This window comes from Nannospalax galili, unplaced genomic scaffold, assembly GCF_000622305.1.
Source record: "Nannospalax galili isolate Female #2095 unplaced genomic scaffold, S.galili_v1.0 scaffold896, whole genome shotgun sequence".
In the NCBI taxonomy this organism is placed as follows: Eukaryota; Metazoa; Chordata; class Mammalia; order Rodentia; family Spalacidae; genus Nannospalax; species Nannospalax galili.
In genome coordinates this window covers 754,403-761,108 of record NW_008338110.1, presented here as the reverse complement: position 1 = coordinate 761,108, position 6,706 = coordinate 754,403, and the positions used below count along the sequence as shown (strand labels likewise).

Sequence of the window (6,706 nt, the reverse complement as noted above, 5' to 3'; positions counted from 1 at the left end):
AACTGGGAAAAAAAAAAAGAAAAGAAAAGAAAAAGGAGCCAGGATCTCCTCCCAAGCCCATGTGATCACTGAGGAAGAGATCATCAAATGACTTTAAGTGTAAAAATAAACTGATTTATTTGGGACAAGTGTATGACCTTAAACACCCAAAATATAGTATAACCAAAGAGTAAAGAAATCAGTATACTTCTTTATGAGTTCAAGGGATTATGCTTCCCAGACATTAGGCTTACATCTACAATTACACAATTATTTCTCATTGATGATTTGTTCCTAACCAGAAAGTGCTGCTCAGATGTACACCTTTTGATCTTGGTCTCCAGTACTTTAGTGCCCACCCTTAGCTAAGGGAGACAACCAGCTATTGTTCTAAAATGGTAGATAAATTTGTTTTCTCCCCCTGTCTAGAAGCCTTTGAGAGGGAACTGACACTGATTCTAACCACTCTAACAGCTATCAAAATACCAGACAGCAAACGCTGATTCCATCACTCTAGAGTCTATCCTTGGAAGACAAAAGAAAAATGAGTAGCAACCCAATAGAGGGATGCTTTCAGAAGACCTTATCAAGAAATTCCAATGGGCTCACATATGAACATTTCAAAGCTGGCAAATTATGCTGAATTTGTTTGAAAGCATGTAAAAGAGTAGATGGTGATGACCATCATTCACATTAAGTACACAATTGTTTTCCTCTTTTCTCTGTTTTTAACTGAATACTTCTGTGCCCCATACAATACAGTTTAATCAAATTTATGCCTCTCCCTATCTGCACCCTCCCATAGACCCTCCCCTTCTGGATTTCATCCATTCTGCCATATATGTTTAGGTCTGTCAAGACAAGTTTGTATTCCCAAATGTCCCTTGATATGAATTCATTCACTGAAGAGTGATCAGCCTGTCACCCCTTAAAGAAGACCAACTCTCCCTTACCCAGCAGTGACAATAATTACTCAGCTAAGGTGGAGCTTCTTACTCATTTCCCTAGGTCTACGCTGGATTATTGTCTGGCTTGAGCCTATGTGGGCCTTATGCATGCTGTCACCATTGCTGTAAGTTCATTTGAAAAAGTTCCCAGAGCCTGGAAATTGTTTCCTTCTGGTCATCCACAACCCCCTTTTCTTACAGTCTTTCTGTCACCTCTTCTACAATGGTCCATGAGCCTTGGGTGACAGAAGTTTCATATGGGAATCCTATCCAAGGACATACATACACTCTGTTGTCTCTAAGTCTCTATTTCTCTATATTTTGGACAGTTATGATTTTCTGCCTTGATCACCATCTGTTGCATGAGGCAGTTTTGCTGGTGATAATTGAGAGATTCATTAATATTCTCTCTGCCTCCTGTTCCTCTATGTTCTCTTAGCCTTACATGTAGAAGTTGCATTGTAGATATGTCACACAGGGCTGTGCATCTCACAGACACTTATTTTCTGTGTTTGACCAGTGGTGGAAATCTGTATGTTCTCCATCTGTTGCAGAAAGAATCTTTGATGAGTGCTGAGAGCTATACTTACCTTCATATTGCTCTTCAAAGCTATGAGAGTTAGCCATTTTCTGTTTGATTTTGCAGTTTTACCAATATCATCTGCTACAAAAGAGTTGATGCCATTACCTTAGAATATGATAATATTTTCTGCTTCTTCATTTCATTAAATATTCCATAAGATTTTTAATATGTCAGAGTATTTCTTACTCTCATATTTTTCTGAAAAGACTAAACTGTTTTACTGTGCACATGAATTTAATACCTGCAATATTCTTAGTCTTCTTATATGGCTCAGTTGTGTCTCTCATAAAGGATACAGTGCAGAAGGTTGTTCAAGATTTGAATTATTGTCAAAATGTGTATACATCTGAAGTATATACATATTTCCAGTTTTATTTTTTGCTGTAAATGTATGATGTCCATAGTCAGAAGACTTGTAAGAGAAAGACATGATGATTATGTGTTTGAGAACAGCTTGGGACACATAATGTGTTCAAGGACAGATGAACTGTTCATCAAGACCTTATCTTCCAGAAAACAAAACAAAAGCAACCGTCATCAAGCAACACATTTCAAATAGAAATATGAAAAAAAAACTTCCCAAAAACAAACACCAAGAAAACACACACACAGACTCATTTCTGTATAGTTTCTCAATGTGTTGGAAAACCCTTGTAAGGAGGCTGGGGCAAGAAAATTGCCTGAACCGTGACTTCAAATCTATCCAGGCCAATATAGTGATCGCTAATATTAAAAATAACAAACACTATAATATATATATGTATATCTATCATAATTGTATTTGATTACATGTATGTATGTATCTACTTATCTATTGAAAAATTGATCAGTGTACTACAAAATGATGTTATTAATTATTTTTATTTTCCTCATCATTCTGATTTTGAAGGTGTCAGTAATATAAAATCACAAAATCTAACCCTTGTCTCAGAACTCAATCTCATGGGATTCTCTGAAGACCCAGAACTTCAGCCCATACTGCTTGATATGTTTCTGTCCATGTACCTGATTACAGTGCATACCATCCTGACTGTCAGCACTGACTCTGACCCCCACACCCACATGTACTTCTTCCGCTCCACCCTGTCTTGGGCTGACATTGGCTTCATCTCCACCACCATTCCAAAGTTGATTCTGAACATCAAAAGTCAGAGCACAGTCATCTCCTATAAAGGATGCCTCACCCAGATGTCTCTTTTTGTCATTTTTGGATGTATGGATGTCATGCTTCTGACTGTGATGGACTATGACGGATTTGTGGCAATCTGCCATCCTTTGAATTTCTCAGTTACAATGAATACTTGCTTTTGTGTTTTTTAGTTCTTGTGTCTTTTTTCTTTAGCTTTGTGGAAACCCAGTTGCATCTTTTGATTGCATTACAGATGAGGAATTTGAAGGATGTGGAAATTGATCATTTCTTCTGTGACCCTTCTCAGGTTTTTAATCTTTCATGTTCTGACACCTTCGCAAATAACGTAGTTCATATTTTGTTGGTAAAATATATGGTATGTTTCCCATCTCGGGGATCCTTCACTCTTCTATAAAATTGTTTCTTCCATTCTGAGCATAACATCCTCAGGTGGGTGGTATAAAGCCTTCTCCACCTGTGGGTCTCATCTTTTGGTGGTTTGCTTATTTGGGGGAACAGAGACTGGAGTATATGTTGGAATGACTATATCAGATTCATCTGGAAACAATGTTGTGTCCTCAATGATATTCACAGTTGTCACCCCTATCCTGAATCCCTTCATCTACAGCCTGAGGAACAGGGACATGAAAAGTGCCTTGAGAAGGCGGTGCAGTATCAGAATATAAGGTATTCATTTCTAATATACATTTGAAAATGCATTAAGTAGGGTGGGGACATTGAAGGGAGGTGCAGATGGGGAGGGTATTTAAACACCATCAAACTCATATATTGTATGAAAATCACAAAAATTCAATGAAAAATGAAATCAAGAATAAAATTAATATGTATGTAATGTATATACTTTTCACTATGTTGTATAATACACTGGTACTGATCAGCTTTGAGGAGGAAAGAATGGGACTTATACGAAATGGTTATAAATTCCACTATGAAAGATGAGAAATTTCTAGAGATTGATGATAATAATGGTCATTAAACTGAAGTGCAAACATATGAGTAGCTAGAATGTTAATGTTTATATATCAGTATTTGTGTGCAGTCACTGCATATGAGTACAGGTCAGAGAACAATTTTCAGGAGTCAGTTCTTTCCTTTTACAGCCCAACTAGTCCCCTGTCCCCCTGCAGGTCATCATCCACCCCCCCCAAATCTTCTTCCTTCTGTTTTCTTATCACATGTTTAGTTGCCTTTTTAGGTTCCCAGAAAAATGGAGATAAAGTCTACAGATTGTCCACACCCAGCAACCACACCATGCACACTCTCTTTATCAACATGCCCCTGAAGAATTGTGCTTTTTTGATCATTTATGGCCTAACTTACATGTCTGTTATATAAGCTTATGATTTACATTAGGGTTTGATCTTTGTATTACATATTCTATGTGTTTGGGTAAACATGGGATACACCACCATTTCAGTATCATGGAGAATATTTTCTTTCTTGCAAAAATCTGTAATCTATCAATTCGTGCTTCCCTTTCTCAGTTTCTGATAACCACTTTTTAAAATATATGGATAGTTTTCCAAAATTTCATGTAGTTCAAACCACAATAAGAAGATTTTTGGATTGGCTTCTTTTACATGGTAATATGCAAATAAGTTTCCTTCAGTAATTCTCATGGCTTCGTGGTAATTTCCCTTAATACTAATTAAAAACCCAGTCTCTAGATACGACATAGTTTATTCACCTGCTGAAGAGCATTGCTATAAATATTTATGGGCAGGGTTTTGTGTGGATGTAAATTTTCATGCAGTAATTTTCCATACATATTTGATTTTGTGTAAAAATCAGTCTTTCAAATGACTGTAACACTGCATCTACAGCAGCAATGGTGAGAGCTCCCATTATTTGTGGCCTTCCTAGAATTCACCTCACAGGTGAATTGGAATTATAGCCACTGTAGTAAATGAAGAGAGGCAGTGCTAGACATCTTCTAATCTGCAAAGAAATCTGCCCTCTGAGATGCCAGCAGACAGGAGGTGGCACTTTGGAGAAAATGAAAAAATAAATGAAGAAGTAATCAATATCTTGGTCAAGGCAGGACTGAGGGATCAATGCCATACTGTCCTTTTGTGCCGAATTTCTTCATTCCTTTGCTTGTCACATTGATGTCAACATTAGAAAACATAAGTAAAAGCCAGGTATGGTCCCACCAGAGGCCCAGGCTGGACGTGTAATAGCATCAGTCTGGTGACTAAAACAGGAGGGCAGGAGTCTGAGGCTATACTGCCTTTCATTTTGAGACCTTATCTCAGAAAGCCAAGAAAAAAATTTAAACAAGGAAATAAAAATAAATAAATACCCAACATGTTAGCATGTGTTTTAGAAGTAGAAAGAACCTTGGGAAGGAAGCAAGCCCCCGTGTTGCTGCCTGTTGCCCGAGGTCACTGGGTCAAACCTGAATGACAGTCTTTCCATCTTGCCCTGTGTTTTGCATTGATTTCTATTAAAAAATGTCCTCTTTTTCTTATTTGCTTGTTTAATGCATTTTAAAGCTATAGGTTTTGGATTGTTCATGGTTGATCTCTTCACTATATATTTCATACCTTATTAAAAAATAATAGGACTGATTAAAGAATGGTATGAAAATCCCCCAACCTAACCAGTCATTGCATTTTCCCCTTTTCCATTTACTTGTAATTACAGGACAGAACAGTGAGTGGATCCAGTTTCTTCTGCTATTGGAGCCTAGATGGAAATCATTGGACAGATTACAGAAAATATAGAGAAACAATTCAGCATGGGTCCCTTTGGACCTAGCTACAGAGTCTTCCTACAGCTGAGCACATGCTTGTAATCATCCCACTCCACCTCAGAAGGAGAAAATAGGTCAATCTTGACTTAGTTCTTACTCAGAAAACTGGAGTTTTAAATCTTTCTCAAATGTGCCTGTGGTTCCAACTAATGGACCTTGTGTTAAAACTTTGTGATGACTGAGAAACAATAAACAGTCAGTGAAATGGATTCAGAACCTGACATTTCTACTTTGAATCCTGTGTATGCTACTAACAGTTTCTATGACATAGGAGTGCTTTTTAGTATCTCTGGTACTCAGAATTGTCATCAGATGTCATTTCTAGTTGAGACAATGACATTGAGTAAGATTTATACAAAGAATGGTTGCTCCCTTTGGAATTAATTGTAAATTGCATCTTAAATGGGGAAAATAAAATGTAGCTATTATTACTAAATATGAGAAGGTTAGTTGGCATGTCATTTAGGCAAATACCCCATAACCTGACATATGTTTTTCCTATTTCTGGTTGGCACATTTTTTTTAAGACTGCTGATGCTTATTTTGTTTCATAACACTTTTAACATTTGCACTTACAAATATGTCAATGTTTTCACAATGGTGGAATTATTCTTTTTTTCAGGAAACATTTATTAAGTTGTAGTACAAATTTGATATTTCTTTTTTATTTTTATTGAGTTTTTGAGAATTTCATACAATATATTTTGATCTATCAACTAAAATTTATTTCTGCAAATACCCTTTGGTGTGGGTCCATCTATGGGAGCCTGATTAACGTACACAGCATCATATCCTTAAAGAAAATGGACTCTTCCTCTCCCAGCAGCTATTGATTGGCAATAGTTCAACAGCTATGATTGGGCCTTCTTCCCTCCCCCCTTCCCCACTTCTATGCTGGAATTCTGTCTGGCTTGAGCTTACGTGGGTATTATACACACTGTCACCATTAAAACAACATGCACTAATGTCATGTTTGTGGTCATTAATGTCATTGATGGTGTTCATTTAATTAAAACATATTCGTTAAACTTAAAAGTTCACTCTTAACTATATGTGTTATTTATTATAGAATTTCTGAAGGAAAAAACATCCACAAAGAATGAATATTAGGCCTTGAAGCTATTAAACACCTATCAAATACCTGACACATTCTGCTGTACTTTTTAAGAAAAATATTTTAATTAATTTTTTAAATTTTTTGTGTATTGACGGTATGGCTTGCGTGTAATTGCACCTGTGTCTTTTAATGCCCACAGAGGTCATAAAAGGGTGTCAGATCCCTTGGAACTGGA

The 6,706-nt window shown here is 36.7% G+C and overlaps 1 pseudogene; it reads left to right on the top strand.

Annotated features, from left to right (window-relative positions):
- Window positions 1–2,571: 2,571 nt before the first annotated feature.
- LOC115070332 lies at window positions 2,572–3,324 on the top strand (annotated as a pseudogene).
- The last annotated feature ends 3,382 nt before the right edge of the window (window positions 3,325–6,706 follow it).